This window comes from Pinus tabuliformis, chromosome 9, assembly GCF_031772625.1.
Source record: "Pinus tabuliformis cultivar Carrire ecotype Pingquan chromosome 9, CPIR1, whole genome shotgun sequence".
Taxonomy (NCBI): domain Eukaryota; kingdom Viridiplantae; phylum Streptophyta; class Pinopsida; order Pinales; family Pinaceae; genus Pinus; species Pinus tabuliformis.
In genome coordinates this window covers 1,965,494,646-1,965,519,633 of record NC_142307.1, presented here as the reverse complement: position 1 = coordinate 1,965,519,633, position 24,988 = coordinate 1,965,494,646, and positions in this window count along the sequence as shown.

Here is a 24,988-nt window from a genome sequence, read left to right as displayed (position 1 = left end):
GTTGAAGTTGCTAAGAGACCATCAGTTATATGATAAAATTAGCAAGTGCAGCTTCTTACAAACTAAGGTACATTACTTGGGGCATGTTGTCTCCAAGGATGGCATATCAGTGGATCCAAAAAAGATGAGGGATATTATGGAGTGAGCAGCTCCTAAGAATGTCAATGAGGTGAGATCATTTATGAGATTGACAAGCTACTACAGGAGGTTCATCAAGATATTCTCATGCATTGCATATCCTATCATATCATTGCAGTGGGAAGGTAAGAAGTTTGAATGGATAGAAGAATGTGAGGCTAGTTTTGAGCAACTTAAGCAGTTGTTAACACATGCATGAGTGCTAAATATTGCGGATTCAGACAAGGAGTTTGTAGTGTGTAAAGATGCTTGCAAGAGAGGACTTGGTGGAGTTTTCATGTAAGAAGGGCATGTAGTGTGCTATGAGTCACAAAAATTGAATGAGCACGAGCAGAACTATCCAACACACGATATTGAGCTAGCAACGATTATACACACATTGAAGATGTGGAGGCACTATCTTCTTGGCAAGAGGTTTCCATTAAGGAGCGATCACAATGGGTTGAGATATTTGTTTGATTAGCCGTAAATGAATGCCAGGTAAGCTAGATGGTTGACTACCCTTAGTCAATTCAACTTCGATATCAGATACATCAAAGGGAAGGAGAACCGGGTTACAGATTCTCTTAGCAGGAAGGTATAAGTAAATCATATAGAAACTATGAGTTGTTTTGGGACAGAGTTACAGGATATGATCTTGCAAGCAGGACAATGGGATGACAAATACATGGAGATTATGAATAGGTTATAGTAGAGCACAGGTACAGGTACATGTACAGGTGATCAGGATGTAGACTATCGTCTCACGACAGATGGCTTGGTGAGATTTAGACATAGGATCTATGTACCTAATTGCAGTGAGCTCAAGAATCTTATCTTGAGGGAATCTCATGCCAAGCCATACTCGGGTCATCCAGGATATCAAAAGACATTGACAGCTGATCCGAATTGGATCCATAAAGAACTGTCAAAGAACCATGACTGTATCAGGTTGGAACAAATCTCTAAAGAATCCAAAACAGTGATCAAAAACACCCTGAACGAGTGGCAATGGTAGCCAGCGTGGAACGACGAGGACCTTGGTAAAAGTGCATTGACCGAGACCCATGGAGACTGTGTGGGAGGCTGAATTAGCCCCTGGGAGCCTTGGATTGGGAAAAGGAGGTGATTTTTGATGCGCGCTAGGCACTGGGCGAACAGGGCCGAAATGGAGGAAGCCCGAGCACTCGGTCGCGTGGGGGGAGTCAGAGAACCGTAGGCGAAAGGAAAAAAGAACTAAATGTACCAAGGCGGGACCCGCTCTTTGGAAAACCGACGGTATTGATCAGGGCATCCTCAATCAGTAAGAGGTTTTGGACGAGAGCGGAGCAATTCCATACATCGATCGATGCGTGGCAAGTGGAGGTGAGAGAAAACCACCATTGATCGCGCGTTAAAGGTCGAGCAAGTCAACCGTGGGAAACGTGCATATGGTGTTGGATTTGGGGGACCCAGATCGGACGACTGAGATTGCGCTCGATGGAGGAAGCGAAATCGACGAAGGAATGAGCCACGATTTAGAAGGATTTGAAGTCTGTTTTGACCGCCACGATGGAGGAAGACTTCATCCAAGATGTAACCGAAGAAACGAACCGACAAATCAGGCTAGCACGAGTTGCAGGAGGACATGTGACCACCCCCTGAGTGCTAATGATGACGCCGAACAGGGAACTCTGAGCACAACTGCAGAACGTGAATCGACAGAGGCGGAAGAGGAACCGAACAGTCATTGGAACGAATGGCTAAAAACCATGAATAGAGATAGGACACAAGAGTTAATCAATCATCGAGAGGGACAGAGAACCCTAGAGAGATAGAGAAAGAGATCAGAATCCCAAGAGGAGGACGGAACACAGAGAAAGAAGGTAGTAAAGCAAAGTAGAAGAAGGCAGAGGGCCGAGCTGTCCAAAGGTAGCGTCGAGCACCAGAGAGCTTGAGAGATTCAAGCCATCCCTGAGAGGATCTGTCAGACCAGAGAGGTCAAGAGAGCTGGTAGGCAATAGAGTCTGTGCACTCCAGTGGCTGGGGGAATCCAAGAACCACCCTATCAAGCAAATCTGCTTTAGGTGACTCATATTGAGCTCCTGCATTGTAATTCTCTGCTTAAGACACAATAAAATATGGCCACCACTGAGAGATGGACCAGAGATGTAGCCCTGGAGAATAGGGTGAACTCCTCATTAACTTCTTGTTTAGTGTCTGCTTACTGTATTTCTTTGATGTCTTTCCATTTCAAGTGTCTATGTATTTGCAATATGATAGATCTGTTGCTTAAATAACACTAGACACACACCAACACATGAGTCAATAATACCTTTGTTTAATAAATCTTTAATTATTGTCACTCATAGGGTGAATATCAGATCAAGTGGTATAGAGCTTAAGGTTGTAAGGTTAGACAAGCTTGTGTTGGTTTAGTTGTTGAATGCTCACTAGATCAAAGCTCAAATTAGGAGAAGGAGAGTTGGTCGAAGCTAATCCTGAAATTGGGAGAGTTTATCCTCGGAAGACAATGTCAAAGGAAGGTTCTGTGGGGCCAGACCCTCAATTCATAGAAAGTTTCCTAGCTATAAAGTCCATGGTAGAAGAAATGTATAGGGAGTTTAGAAAGCATAAGGTTGAAGATTCATCAGGTTCTAAGCAAGATAAAGAAGAAGATGAGTCTCACTTCCATGACCACTCCAAAGGAAAAGGAAAAGAGGAAAGATTTCTCACACCTCCTAATAGCCCTGTGCATAATAAGAAAGCATCTTTGATTAAGCTAGATGTTAAATTTGATTTTCCTATATATGATGGAGAGCTAAATGCTGAAAAGTTGGACAATTGGATTAGACAAATTGATGTGTATTTCAGAGTACAAAACATAGACTCAGACAAGAGTAAGATTCAGCTAGCAAGCCTACGCCTAGGAGGCACTGCCTTGGTTTGGTGGGAAGGAAGAACCCAAGATGATATGAAAAGACATGGTAAGACCATCTCTGTCTGGAGTGACTTTGTTTCTGCAATCAAAAAGCAATTCTATCCATTGGCCTATATGCAACAAGCCATGATGAGTTGGAAAACTCTTCGATAATTGAAAGGGAAAAGTGTGCAAGGGTATACTCAAGAATTTAGAAAGAGAGCATTGATGCTGGGTATCTCATTAGACTCACCAGAGACTCTTTTGAAGTACATTAGCGGTCTACACAGCGACATGAGGCATACATCCTCATGTTTAATCCCACTAGTATAGATGAGGTATCTGTACAAGCTACTCATCTAGAAGCTAGAGGAAAGAATGGAAATCCAAAAGTTGGGGGACCATCCCAACCCACTATAAGCAAGAGCAAGGAGAAAAGAAAGCAGAAGTGGAAAGCAAGGAAGGTTAACACTGTACAGAAAGCCAAAGCTTCATGCACTCACTGTAAAAAGGAGGGGCATGATGATGAGCATTGTTGGATTCTGCATCGAGAGCTGAGACCTAAGAAGTCTGAGGGCAAGAAGAAGACTGTTGCAGCTATTCAGAAAGATTTGGGGTCAGACTCAGGAGATGAAACAACTATAGAAGCCACATGTATAAAACGTAAGAATTCTGAAGCATCTACTAGTAATTCTGCTCAAGATGTTATTGATGAAGAAAATGAGAGAAAAAGACACAAGCTTTTCCATATTCGAGTTATTTACAAAAATCAAAAGATTGATACTTTGTTTGATAGTGGCTCACAAGTAAATTTGATTTCTAAAGCAATTGTAAAGAAATTGGGATTAGCAACTACACCTCACAAGAAACCATACCCATTAGGATGGTTGAATGATAAAGTACAACTACAAGTGACTAGACAGTGCAAACTCAAGTTTTCTTTTGGGTCAACATTTGTAGATGAGGTTGAGTTAGACATAATTCCTTTGGATATATGTGGAATTTTTTTAGGAAGCCCTTACTTGTATGATAGAAAGGCTATTTTCTATAGAGCCGAGAACAAGTACCTACTTGTTAAAGATGGAATCAAATACTTTATAAGAGCTCATAATCTCAAGAATAATTATACTTTCATAAACTCAGGGCAGATGAAAAGAATGATAAATTCATGTAAACAATTCTTACTGATGGTTGTAAAGGAAAAGAAACCTGATAAAACCAACGTATTTGAGGGTTGTAATGTTGAACAACAAGCTGATATAGAAAAGGTTGTTTCAGAGTATGATGTCTTATTTCAAGAACCTAAAGGTCTGCCACCCAAAAAGGGAATAGTACATGATATTATTTTGCAGCAAGATGTTCCTTTCCCTAACATTGGGATGTACAGGTTGTCTGCTTTAGAGAATGCTGAAATCAAGAAGCGGGTGCAGGATTTTCTCAAGAAAGGGTTCATTAGGCCTAGCACGTCATCATGTGGGTCACCAATCGTTTTGGTGAGAAAGAAAGATGGCTCGTGGAGAATGTGCATTGATTACCAAGCACTGAATAAGATAACAATAAAAAATCTTCATCCCCTTCCTCGCATAGATGATCTTCTAGATCAATTAAAGGAAGCTTTTTATTTCACCAAGCTAGATTTGCATAGTGGATACCATCAGGTCAAAGTTGCAAAGCAAGATGCATGGAAGACTGCTTTCAAAACAAAGTAGGGATTGTATGAGTGGCTGGTTATGCCTTTTGGCTTGACCAATGCTCCTGTTACTTTCATGAGATTAATGAATGATGTACTCAGACCTTTTCTTGATGATTTTGTTATTGTGTATCTGGATGACATTCTAATTTTTAGTAAAACGTGGGAAGAACATTTAAAGCATGTTAAGCAGACACTAGATGTTTTTAAAAGAGAAAAACTTTATGTTAAACTCTCAAAATGTGAATTTGGAAAAACATCTCTAAACTACTTGGGTCATATAGTAGGGGGAGGTGAATTGAAAATAGATCCCTCTAAAGTGGCAGTCATTGTAAACTGGCCTAAACCCAAGTTTGCTACAGAAGTGAGAAGCTTCTTAGGAGCAACACAATATTGGAGGAAGTTCATTTCTAACTTTTCCTCAATTACAGCTCCCTTACATGCTTTAACAGGATTGAGCAAGGTGTTTCAGTGGGGAGGCAAACATCAGAAAGCCTTCAACACCTTGAAAGAAAAGATTAGTACAACACCTGTACTAGCACTGCCAGATCTACAAAGACCATTTGAGATCCAAATTGATGCCAGTGACTATGCCATGGGAGCAGTGTTGACACAGCACGGTAAACCCATATGTTATCATCCTGAGACTTTTAATCCTGCAGTAGTTAACTATCCTACATATGATAAAGAATTGTATACATTAGTTCAGAGTGTGAAAAAGTGGAAACATTACTTAATGGGAAAGGAGACAGTAATACATATTGATCATCAACCACTTCAATATCTACACTCCCAAACTAAGTTGCAGCAATCAAGACATTACAGATGGATGGGTTTTCTACAACAGTTTCATTTAGTCATCAGATATAAAAAGGGCACACATAACAAAGTTGTGGACATGTTATCTAGACCCATTAAGTGCATCTACCATACTTAAGCATAATTCTGTACTACATGAAAGCTACATTGAACAATATGCTCAGGATATGCACTTTAAAGATGTATACGCAACTTTGAGTCAAGGCAAAAGAGTAGAAGAATTGGATTATCATGTGAAGGACCGGCTCTTATATCATTGTGGGAAACTCTGCATTCCACAAAATGAGAGAGTGAAGATAATTAGGGAAGCACACACTTCTCTAATATCAGGTCACTTTGGAGTAAGTAAAACAGTTGCACAACTGCAAAGATTTTGTTATTGGCCGAAAATGAATGAAATAGTTTCTAGATATGTAAGAGGGTGTGCTATGTGTGCTAAAAGCAAGCCCAGCAATAGAAAACTAGGCTTGTACACTCCATTGCCAGTTCCTTATCACCCTTGGGAATGTGTTTCCATGGGTTTTGTTGGAGGAACACCTAAATATAGGAAAGGTAATGAATATCTATATGTCGTTGTGGATAGGTTCAACAAAATGTGTATTTTGATACCTTGTAATAAATAGATTACAGCTGAATAGACCGCAAAATTGTTCTTTGAACATGTATGGGTTCATTTTGGATTACCCACTTCCATTGTATGTGATCAAGACACCCAATTTGGGGGGAAGTTTTGGTCGAGTCTGTGGGAACTGATGGACACCAAACTAAACAAAATCACAACGTTTCATCCACAAACAGATGGCCAGACAGAAGTAGTTAACAAGACAGTGATCCAGTTACTAAGAGGATATTGCAGCAAACATCCTAAGCTTTGGGATGAACACTTTTGTTATGTGTAGCATGCTTACAACAGAGAAAAACACTCTTCTACATAGAGATCTCCTTTTGAGACCTGTTTGGGTTTCACACCAAGGTCTCCTTTGGATTTTGTCTTTGGTAAAGATACCATGGTTGATGGACACAGTGATGTGGACAGGGCAACTAGGTTCATTGAACAGATCCAGGAGATCCATCAGGCAGTACAGCAACAGCTGGAAAAGAGCCAAGCCAAATACAAGGCTAGGCATAACAAGCATTGGGTGGAGCATAGTTTTCAAGTTGATGACCAAGTTTGGCTGTATATCAGCAAGGACAGGATGCAAGGTGAAGGTAAAAAGCTAAAGCCTATCAGATATGGACCCTTTAGGATACTTGAGAAGATTGGTGAAAATGACTTTCGCCTTGATCTACCAGCTTACATGCACATCTACTCAGTCATAAATGCAGATTGCTTGAGATTGTTTGAACCTTCAATGATTGAGGACCCTGAAGAGCAAAGTCAATTTCCTTCTATCGATGACCTGTTACCTGAATATCTTAATGAGTTGCAGGAAGACACAATGCTGGACATGAAGGTTAGGATGACGCACAAGGGAGATGTGGAGTACCTCAGAATTGGGCTCAAAGGTTCAAAGCCAAGCAGTGCAAAGTGGATTGAGATTGGACAAGTGAGAAAGCAATACCCTCACTTAGTCGATGCTTGAAAACCAACTTTTGGTGGTCCAAAATCTTTTTTAGTGGGAAGGTCGTGATCCGATTTGGATCCATAAAGAACTGTCAAAGAACCATGACTGTATTAGGTCAGAACAAATCTCTAAAGAATCCAAAACAGCGATCAAAAACACCCTGAACCAGTGGCAATGGCAGCCAGTGTGGAACGACGAGGACCTCGGTCAAAGCGTGCTGACCGAGACCCATGGAGACTACGCGGGAGGCTGAATTAGCCCCTGGGAGCCCCGGATTGGGAAAAGGTCGCGCATCGCTGGGCGAATAGGGCCGAAATGGAGGAAGCCCGAGCACTCGGTCGCGTGGGGGGAGCCAGAGAACCACGGGCGAAAGGTAAAAAGCGCTAAATGTACAAAGGTGGGACCCGCGCTCTGGAAAACCGACGATATTGATCGGGGTGCCCTCAAACGGTAAGAGAGCGGAGCGATTCCATACATCGATCGACGTGTGGCAAGTGGAGGTGAGAGAAAACTGTCATTGATCGCGCGCTAAAGGTCGAGCAAGTCAACTACGTGAAATGTGCATATGGCGTTGGATTTGGGGGACCTAGATCGGACGGCTAAGATCGCGCCTGATGGAGGAAGCGGAATCGACGAAGGAATGAGCCATAATTTAGAAGGATTTGAAGTCTGTTTTGACCACAACGGTGGAGGAAGACTTCATCCACGATGTAACCGAAGAAACGAACCGACGAAGCAGGCTGGGGCGAGTTGCAAGAGGACATGTGGCCACTCCCTGAGCACTGATGATGACTCCAAACAGGGAACTCCGAGTGCAGCTGCAGAAGGTGAATCGACAGAGGCGGAAGAGGAATCGAACAGGCATTGGAACAAATGGCTAAAAACCATGAACAAAGACAGGATACATGAGTTAATCAGTCATCGAAAGGGTCAGAGAAACCTAGAGAGACAGAGAAAGAGACCAGAATCCCAAGAGGAGGACGGAACACAGAGAAAGAAGGCAGTAAAGCAAAGCAGAAGAAGATAGAGGGCCAAGCTGACCAAAGGCAACATTGAGCACCAGAGAGCTTGAAAGATTCAAGCCATCCCTGAGAGAATCTGTCAGACCAGAGAGGTCAAGAGAGCTGATAGGCAACAAATTCTGTGCACTCCAGTGGCTTGGGGAATCCAAGAACCACCCTATCAAGCAAATCTACTTCAGGTGACTCATATTGAGCTCCTGCATTATAATTATCTGCTTAAGACACAATAAAATAAGGCCACCACTGAGAGTAGGACTGGAGATGTAGCCTTGGAGAATAGGGTGAAATCCTTATTAACTTCTTGTGTTTAGTGTCTTCTTATTGTATTTCTCTGATGTCTTTCCATTTCAAGTGTTTGTGTATTTGCAATCTGATCGATCCATTGCTTAAATAACACTAAACACACACCAGCACATAAGTCTGTAATACCTTTGTTTAATAAATATTTAACTGATGTCACTCATAGGGTGAATATCATATCAACAACAGTGAAGAAGTTCTACTATTGGCTGAATCTGCAGAAGGAGGTGGTGGAGTTCATGGCTAGATGTTTAGATTGTTAGCAGGTCAAGGTGGAATGTGAGAATCCAGGTGGTTTACTACAACCTATAGCGATTACGAAATGGAAATGGGAGGTCATTTCCATGGATTTCATTACAGGTCTTCCGAGGTCAGTGAGGCAACATGATTCTATTATGGTCGTGGTTGACAGATTGAGCAAGGTAGCTCACTTCATTCCAGTAAAGACTACATATCCATCCAGTGAGGTAGAATAGGTGTTCATCAAAGAGATAGTGAGATTGCATGGTGTTACAAAGAAGATTGTGTCAGACAGGGATGCAAAGTTCACTTCCGAGTTTTGGAAGGAGCTATTTATAGGCTTGGGCATTGAGTTTGCCTTCAGTACAACTTATCATCAATATACAGATGGATAGACAGAGAGGGTCAACAAGATCTTGGAGGATATGTTGAGGATGTATGTGATGCACCAACAGAGGAAATGGGAGGAGTATCTTCAATTGGTTGAGTTTGCATACAATGGTTATAATGAGTCATTGAGGATGAGTCCTTTCGAGGCATTGTATGGATGCAGTTGTAACACTCCCATCGGCTGGAGTGATCGAGTGAATAGGGTACTCATTGGACCAAACATGTTGGCAGACATGAAGAAGGAAATGCAAGTTATAAAGAAGAATATAAAGGAAACATAGGATAGACAGAAGAGTTATGCGGATAAACATTGGGTATTCAAGGAGTTTCAGGGTGGGGAGCATGTGTATTTGCACATCAAACCCAAGAAAAGCTCTTTGAGGGTTAGTTCATGTGCCAAGTTGGCACCATGGTATTGTGGGCCTTTCGAGATTCTTGAGAGGATTGGACCAGTGGCATATGGAATTGCACTGCCTCCAACAGTGAAAGTCCATGATGTTTTCCATATTTCATTGCTTAAGAAGTATATAAAAGATATTGATCATGTTATTGATTGGTATGTATTGCAAGTTGAGCAAGAAGGAGAGTTCCAGCCGGAGCCTCAGTGCACATTGCAGTGGAAACATCTCATGCTGAGGAACATAACAATAGAGCAAGTTAAAGTGCAGTGGAAGCACTTTGGGATTGAAGAAGCTACATGGGAGATGGGGGATCATATGTGGGCCATGTATCCTTCATTGTTTGCCGGTTGAGGCAAAGCAGTTTTGGTTTGATGTTGGTATATGTTTGGCATATATTTTGTTGATGTTTTGGTATATGTATGCATATGTATATGGATGTAAATACCGCCATGAGCTAAACTATAAAGATCTAATAAGTGGTAAGGGTGTCATATTATTATGGTTGTTATATTGTCATGTTGTCATGATGTTTTTCTTTTGAGCAGGTCTTTCATTGTAAATGCTGCAACGAGCTAAGTTATAAAGCTCTATGGGTGGTATGTTTTCTTTTCAATGGTTTTGTTGAGGTCATGGTGTGGTTTAACACCTAGGACAACATTCCCCAAGGTGTAGGGTTCTGTAACTGCCCTGGTGAAAATTTCATGTAATAAAAGTTAATAAAGGCAAAAGACAACAGTTAAGGGACACTTATTCCAAGCTTAATGTTGGGAAAAAATATCCTAGTGGGCATGAATGAATGTGTGTTTTGGCTAAGGAAAATTGGTGAAGGCTAAGGCAAAGACATTGAAAGGAAACAAAGGCATTTTTGGCACATTTATTTATGAAAATATAGGTAATTAGGAGAAAATTAAGGTGAAAGGCCATAGGTTTCCTGTCAGGAGGAAATTGAAGGAAAATAATGGAAAATGAAGAAAAATAGAGGCCTCATTAATAAAAAATCTTTTGAGGATTAGTGGGCAAGTTTTTGCTAACCTTTTGTTAGTTCAATTTTGGAGCTCTCTCATTATTATCTCTCTCACCCTTGGTCACTTAGAGTTTCCTTGGAGCACTCTAGATTTGGAGCAAGGAAGCAAAAGAAAGCAAAGGGAAAGGAAGGAAAGCAAGGATCAAGGAAGAAGAGTAGGATCAAGCAGCTTCAACAGGAATACTTTCATGTAACCTTTTGCATGTCTGATTTCCTAGCTGGTTTGGACATGCATGTCTTTTCATGTTGTTGTATGGTTCTCTTGTTGTAGGTGGCATGGTTTGCCGGGTTATGACAGTGGTTTTCAACCTAGCCTTGCCTTTTTCCGAATGCCATGGTATTGGGATTTTTATTTCGGTTTTGAGCTTTGGTTTTCCAGATGGATTTCAGAATCCAGGGCGAAGGTGGTCTCAAGGTTCATTCCCAAAGTCCTAGGAATCCCTTGACTGGTTTTGGAGGGATACATGGTAAATCTTGAGGGAGAATTTTTGGTTTAGGGCTTAGTGATCTGGCTTTGGATTGCGGTAAAACTTGAGAGATTGGTCTTGGTTTAGGGCCTAGTGATCCAGGATTGGATTGTGGTAAAGCCTGAGAGACAAGGAGACAAAAATATTCCTCAAGGATAATGATGGATTCCGGATGGCACTCCAAGTTCGGTTCGGTTGTGATCGGAGCACCGGTTTTGGTGTGATCACGGTTTGGTGAGGGCGAAGGCATTTAACATTTGGATTCCCTTGGTTGTTCTATGAGCTCCCACATTCACGCTTGGAATATGGCACAAGGTTGATTGGCTGAAAGAGAGATTTGGTTCAGCCATGTCTATGGTCGGGTGGTACATGGAAGTCTCGAACCTGGTCAAATTTTCCTATGATTAATAAACCTAAGTTCTCTTACTTTTTCCTTGATTTATATGTGAGTTTACTGGCTATCATATCTTTGATATTTATATGGTTTTACATTGGTTATAAACATGGTTATGTGACCGGTTCATGTCATGGTTATTTCACGTATTTACTAGTAATTGTTAAATGGAAGGATGTAAGACCTAATTGATGATATAAGAGTCCAATTGAGAAGGAGGTGATCCTTCTGGGTATGTTTTATAAGTTCTTTTAGTCATTTATTCTCTACCTTGTATCTTAGACCTGTAGGTTGCATTGATGCCAAGTGTTTGATAGAATGTCAGTCCCGATTGGGAATGCTCAGGCCTAGTCCCGAGGTTGATTTTTGATTTATCAAAATTGTTATCATGCCTTTGATGGATTCTGAAGGTTGTAGCAAGTTCTGGGTAGAGGCCGGGATTTTGGGCTAGAAAAGTGGCTCAAATCTTGGGGTCATTGGCACAGGTCTGTTGAGAAAAGTCCACAGTTTCTAGCACAGAGCCTATGAGAGCGACTTTGAGTTGTTGGTCATTGTCTTGCCTATAGAATGAGAGTAACTTTGGGTTAAGAGACATAAAACATCAGTGAGACCCAAGGACAATATGTCTGAGTGGCTGGCATGTCTCCTAGGGGTGTAATTGTTGTCGTGGAAGGGTTTGTTTGATGAGTTTTGTCAATTTCATTTCCTTAAGGTTACCAAGGAGATTGAATCCCTTATAGTAACCTCTCTCATCACATGTTTGCCTGACTGGTTAGCTACTTGGGTGGACCTAGGAGGAGGGGGTGTTACATATACAATTACATTGAATCATAATTGTGAAGCTTATCCCACAAATGATTGTTGGAATGCCCTATTTTTTATGATTATTGTAAAAGAACACATAAAAAAAAGTAATACAATGAAAAAGATCATACATGTAATGTCAACGATTTCTTATTTCTTTGTTTATCTTAGGTATGTCAAAGTTCATTTTTCAACGAGTAAGTTGTTCCTTATTTCAGTATCTTTTTAAAATTGTTCGATCCACCACACGAGCTCATTCCATTGAGGTAGCAGGGAAATTCGAGCAATTGTCAGCCCTAAAGCACACCTACTTCTTGGGTTTTGGTTATGGCGGCCCACTATTAGTTACTGCCTACAAAGTTGTTGCCCAATTTGTGGATCATGCATTTTTATTATTATTAGCACAATAAACTTTTAGTTTTTAGTTTAACCCAATCAACTTACTTACTTAGTATTGTTGTTCATTCATTCAGATGACCTTAATCCTTTACCATGAATTTGTTATTAATCATAATGCACGATACATAAGGACTTCATTGAACATCTCGTACAAAAGAAGGTCCCTTTGTCCACTAAACATCGTTGAATATGGAAAGGAGGCCTAATGGTGCCACTCACATTGACTCATATTTTGAATGGGGTGGAAGACATAAGATGAGCCTCTATATGTTAAGTACCAATCAAAAGTGTTGGCCTGAGAATTGGGAGGGGTATACTCCCATTTTCCTGACAAGGATAAGGTATAGTGAATGGCATTTCACTAGAAGTGGGCAGCACTCCATCATCCTAGGAGGAAGGTCTCAAAGTAAGAGTAAGGTTGTTTAATTAAAAAAACCATTTCTAATTAAATCACTTTGTTTAAGCACTATTTTGAAATATTTTGCCATAAAATTGCTATAATATTAAATTTATATTTTCGTTAAATAATGTTGTTATAATACTAAATTGTTAGTCTTTAAATCATCTCATTTTAAGTGTTATTTGGAATTTACTATAAAAGAAAAGATTATCCCATTACATTATATAATATTATATTAAAAAATAAAATAATAAATTTAAAAATATATATGTAAAAATATTTTAAAAATTAAATTAATTTAATATATGAAAAATAATATTTAAAATTAAATTTATATTAATTAAATAATTTATATGAAATAATTTTACAATAAGAAAAAACAAATAACTTTATATTTACTTTTTATTTTAAAATAAAAGTAATTTAAATTTATTTGAAATTTGAATGGATAATATTTAATATATATTTTAATTATTTTATTTTATTTTATTTTATATATATATTATGTAAAAATAATATATATATATATATATATATATATATATATATATATATATATATATATATATATATATATATTTTATATATAAATTTCTTATTAAATTTAAATAGTAATTAAATTAGTGTATAAATAAATATTAAATTATCTTTAAAATTTTTATTTTTTTTACATTTGAAATTTTATAAATTATCATAATTTTGTTTGGAGAGAGGGTTATAGAAAATATTTAAATATATTATTTTGAAGAGTTCTTTTATTTTGTGTTAATAAATTGAAGAAAATTGATTATAATTTATTTAAATATAGGTTTAGTTTTAATTTTATTTTGATTACAAGATGTCAACCATTATATTTATGAAAATTAGTAAATTTTTAGGATGACCAATTTCATGAATGACATGCGACAACATCTCAAAAAAAATTAAACTAAAACACCCAAACTTTTAAGCCAACCAAATATTAACAATTTATTTTTTTAATTAAAGTAAAAAATACTTTAATAATTTATAAAATCAAACATTATAAATTATCATGATAAACACTACACAATACTACTCCAGGAGAAATCAATTGCTAGAATCCTATTTCGACAAAAGCTTATTAGTAAATATAAAAAAATATATTCCTTCAAATACCATATACATATATTAAATAAAAATAAAACTAATTTAATTTAACTCATATTATTTTTTATATTTTTTATTAAATTCTTTTCATTTAAGCAAGTCCAAATTCAACTCTCTCCTACTTCTGTCGGCCATCACTTTGCCTTCAACTTTCCCTCGTCATCTGTGATGCTCACCACTCTTCTTAATAATGGCGAGGATATGAGAGAACATTCATTTCAAACTCTGGACTTCTTATTGGGAAGACTTTTAAGGGTGTGGTGGTGGGTTAAGAATGAAATTTGGACTTATAAAAATGTTTATATGATAATTTTTATTTTTATTTATCTATTATTTATTTTTTTGTGTGGATATTAAAGAAATTTCAACTTATAGAAATGTTTATATGATAATTTTTTTGGATATTAAAGTGAAGTAAATTTAAAGTTACATAATGTTATTTTTATTTAAAATATTGTGAAATTTATTATAAAATTAAATTATTTATTTATTTATTATTATCAAGTAATATAGGTATATTATTGTATAGTTAATTAAATTGATTTGTTAAAGTATGGGTTTTATGTTTGGGTCAATTATTATAGGTTAAGTTTTTATCACAAATTTTTGGATTTTTATTTAAGTCAAAAATCAATTTTGTTTTGGTCAAAAGACTCTTTTATCAAGTCTCTTTGCAAGTCGGTTTTCAAATTAATTGTCAACAAGTCAAATTCACCAAATAGGCTCATGTCAACTTATTTCAGTGAGAAACTACTATATATATGCATGTAGACTTCGCTCAAACATAGGTGCAAAGATAAGAGTTCGGTGCAATTTCATAGTTGAATTCGGTACATTTCAGAGATGGAGTTCGATATATCTTAGAGTACAAGTTTGGTGCAAACACAGTGAAAAGAATTCAGATGAGAAGAATATATGACTATAGGCTGAGCTAACTTAGAACCAAAGTATGAAATCATCACTAGGCTATCATCACAAAGTCAAAGATTGGGCCACCATCACAGGACCGAGAGATAACATTCTTAGAAGACTGTGCTACTACTTCTATATGATCGAAGACATGGATATCACTACAAGACCGAAGATAGGGATATCATTATAGGACCAAGACATAATTTCGTTATAAGACCAAGTTATCATATGTATGCTACCTTTATAGAACCAAAAGAATGAAGCCTATTGCAGGACTGTGTCATTACATAGAGGAACGAAGCATGTCTGATGCATCTCACTGAAATTTGTCAAGGGTTATCTCATTGTTGCAAGAAATATGTGTTGAGTACACATTGAAGAATGAAATACTACACAAAGGACTCAGAACTGAAGAAGAATAAACAAGGATGACTTGATGGAGGGAGTCTCTAGTCTAGGTTGTGAGGGTCTTGGTCGTCTCAGCTTGTTTTTTCTTGACTAGGTTTTCCCCAAGAGTGGGGTTTTTCCCTAGCTTCATGCCTACATCTCCTGTCCTCTTTTATTTTATTGATTGACATTAGCCTTGATGATAAGAACAAAATAAATCAAAAGAAGAAAAACTAATAATGAAACATCACAAGGTAATGTCATAATAAGAGAAATCAATTAACTTGGATTTCTCAACAAATATAATAAGGTTTTTTTTTTTTTTAAGTATTAAAATGAAAAATTATATATATATATATATATATATATATATATATATATATATATATATATAATTAATTAATGAGATGTAATGAATATTTACAAATAAATGAAAAATGAAAAACAAGAATATAAAATTATAAATATTATAATAATAGCTCAAACACATATAATTTAAACAAAGAATAACAGGGATTGCTCATAAAGCATATATAATTCAGGCACATGGAAGAGAAGCACACTACAATAGATGTATAAGACATGGATACTGTAAGTGCACTACAAGAGATGCGTAAAACACTGACAAGCAAGTGCCAATGAAGGTGTTATGCATAAGAGAGAACCAAGGATACCATTCATTCCTAGGATTGATGGTTGCATATTTTAGAGGAGAAATCAAAACTCCTTTGCCCCCTTGATGGACAATATCGAGTGTTTCAATTGTCACAATTTTGGTCATGTGGCAGCTGATTGTAGGAGGAGAATAAATACATCCATGCAATAATATGATCAATGAAGAAAAGGGCCTACATTTTGGTATACAAGTTCTTTCAATGATCATTGTTTTGCTTGTAACATGTTTGGTCATAAATCCATTTATTACAAATCTAGCATGAGAAAATGGAGGTGTAGTATGAGCAGCAAGAGTTCAAATCCTTTGGCTACACATCTTGGTCATATAGAGTGTTATGCGTGTCACAATTTTGGGAACATGGCCAAGGATTGTAATATGCCTAGATCGTTAAGGCCATTTGTTCAAAAGCAACAGTCAAAGGTGAATGTACAACCAAGGAACCAATCAAAGAACACGTGGAAGAAAGAGAAACAACTAGGAAGATGTGGCATTGCACTTTGTTCGCATGATGAGGATGACTAGCGGGGCAAAACGTGTCCACAAGTTGGATCTTTAGTCCAGGGAAAGGGAGTTGACCGGGTAGGCAAACAGCTCGCTCCTCATCGGGGATTGGGGTGGGTGGGTAAATAGTAGACGTTCAGATGATATCAAATCTTCCTAGAAGTATGTTGAGACATATTGGGCAAACCATGCCCTCATTACGTTGAGTTTGAAGGAAAGGAAACAACAAGAGTGTTGGGAAGCGGTAAAGCCAATATTGGTGAGAAGAGGACAAATACGGATGATGTTTGGCTCATTGAAGGTCTAAGACATAATATTTTGAGTGTGATCCAAATGGTTTATGGAGGAAAGGAAGTGATTTTTAACTCCAAAGGTTGCATCATCCGAAAAGAAGGATAAAAAAGAGTGATTGCAAAGGGAGTTAAGACATTGGATAATGTGTATGTGTTGAAGGGAAGAGTGAAGAGTAAGAAGAGACCAAGGGAGTACTCTTCCTCATCAGATTCAGAGTAGGAGAGATCAACCCCTACTGCAGTCCATTCTTGCATGTTATATCTATTTGACTGCAACAATATGTATGAGACTAGCATGGTCTTAGGGGGAGCATTGGAAGCTTGAGGAGCACTAGAAACAATGAGTTTTTGATCCAATTCATCCATGCATATTTAGGTCCAAAAGATCAACATGCTCATGAGATATATTATGCTCGGGGGAAGCTATGTCTTTCAAGGCTTGTTCTTTATGTTTATTTCTTTTCACTCATTATTTTTGTAGCTAATGTATTTATTGTGTATGAGTGGAAAATATATGTATAACATCCTTGTTGCAACATTCATTGATAGTTTTTCGGCTATCCTAGCTTGGAGATAGTGTGGAAATGACATGCATATGTGACTTGACATGGAACAACCATGTATAGGTTGTTTTATGCAGTTTATTACAACCATGTACTTATCATTTATTCATCATTTTATGTTGGTAGAGGGTCCAGTCATTAGTGGTTTGAGTCATTGTGTTGATAGGCATGTTATGGAGGAGTTTCATGGAGTTATTTTTTATCCACATGTATGGTCTAATGTTGATGTAAAAATCAAGATATGTTATGTATTTGAGTCATTGGTCCATAGGAGTTGATCATAGAAGCCATGCATTTATTGATATATTAGGTAAAATGCTCATGAAGCTATCTACTTGTATTTCTTTATCATTTGGTCCCCTAGTGTTTTGGTGCTAGAGTTGAGAAATCATGTAAAAATGAGTCATAAGGTCATGCCATAGTCATGTATGAGGTCTTTTGTCTCAATACTACAACCATGTATGTATAATGTGTATGTCATCAGTCATGGTCATGTGGAGTCTTGGTCCTCCTTGTGTTTCTTTCTTTTGGCGAAGAAGCAATGTTGTAGCGAAAGCAGGTCATTTCGGGATGGATTGGAGATGGCATGTGTTCAAGGAGAGCATCTATTTTCGATATCTATATATCTATATATATATATATATATATATATATATATATATATATATATATATATATATATATATATTTTTTTTTTTTTTTTCCAGTCATTCATTATTGGCATCATGGTCCACTTGGAGGTGTTCATGACGTGTCTATGGATATACTATGATAGTTGGGATTCTTGGCCTCATATTATGTTGAGAGATGTTTGGAGATTGCTGCTATGTAGTTTTTATGGAGATGATGGTTGATGCCATGCTGTGCATATTTTTGTATGGTGCTACATATGATTCTTGTATGATTGCCTCATGTTGGCATATTTTTGTTGCTACTAAAAATTGATTGGATTGTATGCTTCTTGTTTCTACTTATGTCAAAGCATGGATGTTTGGTGACATGTTTCTATGAATGTTGCTTGATTCATATGTTGTTTGTTGTTGATATGGAGGCAAGGATGATTGTTGATATACTTTGTTTTTCATCCATGAGGAGGTCACATGCTTCAGTACTTGTACCTGTTTTCTTGTTGCCTCATCATATGGAGTTGACCCTTTGCCATTGATGTCAAAGGGGGAGTGATAGAAGAGCAGTTTGATTTAGAGGTTGTGTGAGGTTTCCATCAATGCCAAAGGGGGAGATTGTTGGCATTATGGATTTGTGTATGTTGGCATTGATGTCAACCTTGTAGCATGTCTTGCAGGTGTTTTGTCATGCATATGTTTGATCGGTTGTAGTTAGTTGAGTTGGATATGTTGGCTTGTGTTGACATGATTAGAAGAATTGTTACTACTGCTATAGATGGAGTTGTTGCTACATGTATTGGAGATGCTTCTACAAGAGTTGGAGGCATTGGAGATGCTGCTACATGTGATGGAGATGTGTTTCATGTTGATGAGCTTGGTAGGATTCTTATGACTTGTTGTAGTAGTGTGTGATTTGATGGTGATGTTGCAGAGGTACTATAAAGTGTGTTTAGATGTGTTGTATCTTTTGTAGGTGTTTTTGGTGTGTGGAGGACTTGTTAGCACTCTTGCCAACATTTTTTGTTGGCCTTTTAGGTCAATTTGTCAGTGACACTTGGGAGACAAGTTTGATCCACTTGCAGATGTATCAGAGGATATGACAGAGGTTTGAAGGTTTGTACAAGAGTTGTAGAAGGTTACCAAACAACTGGCAGAGGTTCAAGAATGAAGTTCATTGATTTTTTCTTATGCTCTACCTCAGTCGCTCCTTTGCAGGCTCATGAGAGTGACTGAAAGTATCCAGTCACTAGGAGACATGCTTGTACGAGCGGCTAAAGGTTATAGTCGAGTTTGTCTTTGTTGTGCATGTGACTGAGGATTTTCACAATTTTTTCTCTACATTCCTCACACAAGTCATATGAAAATTGGCATGGAAATTCCTAGGGGCTTCTAGATGAATTGGAAAAGGTCAGAAATGGTTGATTAAGTCCTCCAAAGGGTGTGAATTCATTTAGTGCACAAGTAGTGATGTTAGTGGCTTTATTTTGTCAAGTTTGTGCACTCTTGATCCTAGCCCCAAGATGAATTTCGCCCAACACATTTTATATACATCATTTTAGAGCTGATTATTGGTTGGTGCAAGTAGTAGAGTGAATGAGAGCATTGGATAAGTAGTAGAATGCTTCAAATCAAGTTGTGAGAATAAATGCTTCAATTTGTGAGGGAAATGACAGCATTGTGGTAGATTTCTGAAGCAGTTCATTAGTATTCATATCAAATTTGTGGTTGCTATAACATAATTCATTTGAGAGAATATGGAGTACAGTTTTTGCTGCTAGATTATTGTATTTTTGATGGTTTCATTTGTGCCACTATTTTTATAGTGATGAGAGAACATTATTGGTGGTGTTTTTTATTATGATTTGTAGAGTCTTGCTGCTGAGAGAATGATTGCAGAGCTGAATTCTTGTTGAGAAGAGAATCTTGGATCCAATATGGAAATTATTGAAATGAGGTCCGCATAGTGTAGAGGAGCAGTGACTTCATGAGAGAGGAGTAGTGACACCTAAGATTCAATGAAAGGAACAATTTCTCCATCCATTCATAGTTGGATAGTCCAATCAAATGTGGGTGAGGATTGATTGATCGTGGTGGCTTTCAACGGATGGTAGTCTGTAGATCCGTGTGAGAATAGAGTTTTCTGAGCTGATTAGTGGTATCGAGTCTCCTAGCTGATTGGTGTTGGCCTATTGTATATGAGGTCGAGTCTCCAAGCTGATCGGAGTCAGCTAACTATGTAAAGACAAATTTCTTTACTAATAGAGATTCAGAGCAGAGCATCAGTAGCAAGCGTGATTTTTCTCCCATAAGGTTTCCCACTAGAAATCTTGTGTCTCATGTGCGATGATGTGTTTGTGTGCACTGTTTATTGTTTTTGTTGCTGCTTATGGGTTTTAGTTGTGCACATGCTATGATTTTTATTAGTTGTTGGTTAACATATGTGTGATTCAATAAGTGCATTTTAAATTGGTAAAACTCACATATATATCACACTACTAATTCACCTCCACCCTCTCAGTAGTGATCAAAGGTTTCCAACTCGTGATATTTGGTTTTAATATATTTTTTGAAAAATGTTCTAATTTCAAGGTTTTTCGTAATCATGTTATTTGATCATTAATATCATGGTTAAAAGTTGTTGGAATTTTAAGATTTTCAGTAATCATGATTTTGGTTTTTAATGCCGTGGTTGAAAAATATTGGAATTTATGGGTGTTGATTCATGTTTTTTTTGCACAAAAATATGAATTTTTTGAGCTAAAATTGTCATTTTTAAATTACAATTTGGTAACTTTGTTTGTATAACAATACAATTGTGTGACTTCTACTACAACTTTTATTGTAAATTTTGTTAATATAATTTACCCATTTATCATTTTAAAAAAGGTTTCCAAGACTTGTGTTTGCCTCAACCAAATTAAACAATGGGCTGACATGAACATGTCAACATAGAATGGGTGAAAATATGTTTGAACATTGTTAAAAGAATAACAACAATTCCATTTTATAAACTAACCAAAACATCTTTGACAATCTCTAACCACATTTCATTATAACTTGATTAATTATGGTTTGCTTTTAGTTATATCTAATTATGGTTGAGTAATTAATTATTGAAGGGATGTAATGTTGAAGAAAATATTCTAGGGAAATCTAAAATATGTTTTTTTACATTGGTAGATAATATTTCTAGTAAATTCAGTTATTTATATAGATTTTTTTTGCTATGAAAAAACCAATAATACTATCTTAAAATATAACTGACTATTTACATAGTCCATAAGTATACATGCCTCCATAAAAGTATCGACATATGTCTTAGAGAGTAACTATATTTCAAAACCTACAAAAACTATCATACTTTCAATTGAGGGTAGGAGAGAATATTGAAATAGTATATGAGATCCACTTACTAGATATGCTTATATTCTATGAGATGCAAATCTTAACATAAAACATGTATCCATTATCCAAAAGAAATATATATCCATCAAAACTAGTGTTCCCAATGCATAAAACTAATCCAATAGAAATCAACAACATTCTTATGTTCATGACCCAAAAAGAAAACCTTGCCAGATGTTAAGAAGTACATAAATAGATATCATAATCATGATACAAGATGACTAACTCCAGAATGTGATCATCAAATGCCATGCACTGAATGAATCATATATAAGAGAATTTACCTCTTCTTTGTATAATGTTGTTTGCAAAGTATGAATAGCATATCTCACCAAATTCCAGCTTGAGACCATCTTTTGACATCTTGTTAATAACAATGTTGAATTCCTGATGTGCATGTGAAAATATCACCTGCTTAAATTATGCAATAATCATCTAGATTCTCCTCATCCAATTATACAAGAGAGGTAGATTGAAGGTTATATTTTTTATGCCCATATAAATTACTACATATCACCAATGGAGATTCAAAATGGGCATTTTTTATTATAAATATAGCAAATTGCTTATAAACATTAGTGAAAACTAGTTGAGGTAACACTTGGTCATGTGTGTCCCCATAAGCATTAAGTTTGAATGGCTATTGTTAGCTAAATGAATATAAATATTTAATATGGCTTTGGCTTAATAATTAAGATGGTGGTATGTTAGGTTATATGTCAAGATTCACATTTCTTTAAGACATGAATAAATAGTTGGATCCCAATGTAAGTCTTAAGTGATTTAAAAAAAAAATATTTGATATGACATTAAGTGGGGCAAATATGGGGTGAAATATATATGATATGACCCCACAAGGGGGCATATATAGGGTTAAATGTATATGTAATGTGTAAAGGTATATGTACATGGGGTTTGATGCCATGGACTACATGATTTATATATATACACCTATTCACACATTATATATGTGGCCCATTTCTTAATTGGTTGGTCCTATTACATATATATATTTACACATTATATGTACATTATTATCTACGTGGTGTTAAAAATATTGGTGAGAAATAAATTTAATGAGAGAAGATTAAAAAAAAATAAGCAACAAATCACAAGTCATAAATACAGTGCACACAATGTTTATCGTAGAAAAACCCCAATTTGAGGAAAATAACCAACTAATAGAATTTTATTAGTTCCTTAACCAAAACCTAGCTAAGTTGGCCAAGTGAGTCTTTACCATTCAACTCCCTTGGCATATTACAATGAAGTATTCAAGCCTTCTAAAGCCTTCATTACATGGGCATACAACCATGAGAAACTAAAACCATGTGCCAAAGAAAACCACTATTTAATCAGACAACTTTGACTCTTTCATTGAGTTAAGTTTTACCTAACAATGATCACCCCTAAAACTTGACTTGGGCTTCCCTTAACCAAATCCATCCAAATTGGCCAAGTGAGTTAGCACTGCTCACATCCAAGGTCTACCTCCCTCAAAGTTTGTATCCAGGGTATCCATTAATTTGACATGCCCCTTAATTTGACATATTCTAGGTGATTTGATGTTAAATGTTGATACAACTTTGATTTTTGAGTTTAAGTTGTTAACCATGTATTTGATTTAGCTAGTACCATTCCATGTCCTATCTATTTTAAATATATAAAGGTGATCCTCTTTTGAACCTATTTGTTATTATTATTATTATTTTCAAATGTATAAGCATTGTGTGAATTTATTTGAAGTTGAGGGGATGGAATAAAAATAGTATCCTCGATTGAGGGGATGGAATAAATTTTACAATCCTCAAAGGAATTAATTTGAAATCGTGACAAAATCTAATAAAACCAACTCTCTTGACTCCATTGGATTGGTTTGGTCAAAGGGATTGTCTCCTTTGATGGATACCGATTCTTAGGTTCATGCTACTTCTTGGCCCTTTAAAAGAACATTCAAGCAAGGATTCTATTGTGATGCATTTGTGCCTTAACAAAATCCTCATATGGTGTGTTAGGTCATTTGGCTAAGACTACATGCGCGGGGAGCTCCAAATTCTTGGCCGTGCTCCAGATTCTTGGTCGTTGAATTTTTCGTTGGATCCTCCTAATCCTTAGATTTGCTAATTTTCCATTTGGATTTTTTTATAAAATGATTATTAGATTATTATTATTATGTAAGGCAATAGAAATAGAATCATAAATGTATCTCGTTCTATTAATAAATTTGTAATTATTATAAATAAGTATATATATTTTTAAGTAACTTGACTGACAAGTTTTGAATAAGTGACTTTCATACAAGGAATGCTTTAATGATTCATTCTATCTTTAACAATTCTACATCCCATGGGCTACTATTATTATTTATATTTTTGTAAATAATTAGAAATAAAAAAAATATCATGAAATGCCATTGAAATTATGAAAATGTTAATATAAAGTGAAATTGAATTTTTTCATGGAAAACTCTATAAGTAAATCTAAAGCATCATGAATAAACTCATCAACTTAAATTAGTGATCTTAATTTAAGGGGTATGAATGAAATACTTATTAATTCATAATTAGCAAAATATTCAATAACATTAACCATAATTACTAATTAAACTAATCCTTTAAATTGCAAGTAAAATTAATATTATCACATGAATTTGAAAATAAAATTATAAAGCTCTCTCAAGGTAGCTCACTTGGAAAGCCTATGTTAGGTAAAATTATATGACTCATGAACTCCTTTGTTCAAATCCCCTCACTATCAAACATATGTGTCTTCTCCCAAAAAAATAAGTTAATTGCACCGAGAATTATAATATTAGTGATAAGAATCAACCCATATCATATGAATACAAGCCCAACCCAAATATCAATTCCTTTATTCAAATCCCCTTACTATCAAACCTATTAAAATTATAATATAAATATAATATTAATGATAAAAATCAATGAATACAAACCCAATCCAAATATCAATTCCTCTATCATTATAAAAAAAAACATTGAAAAACATACGAACAAAGTAACTTAATATTACCATCACCTTCTAAACTAACTTAATATTATCATATCAACCTAAAAACTACCTTACACATAATATGGATACTGCCCTAACAATTACTTAATATCACACCAACATTCATAAGAAAATTATTAGGAATTTCGATTGTAAATTAAAGTGTGTTATATAGTCAAAGTTTTCATTCAGATTGCAAGTGTACTTATGAAATTAAAACCCAAAAGGTGGAATTCAAATTTCATTACTATAAAAGCCCTTTGGCGCCAAATCCCATCTTTGAACTCCAGCCTATTCTATTGGTCACCACTTTTCTGAACAATAGAGGGAATATGAGTGCAATGATTTCAAACTGTAGTCTATTGTATTTTATTTCTCTCAGGGGAGACCTTTCAAGGCTATGATTTGTTATAAATTTTTTTATACCTAGAATGTTTTTATAATATTTCATTACCCATTCTAGTGAAGTAAGTTCAAAGTTTATATGATACCAATTCTTTATTTAAAACCTTGTTAAATTGGTCTTGGAATGTATTTTTGTTTTAAAATAAATTAAG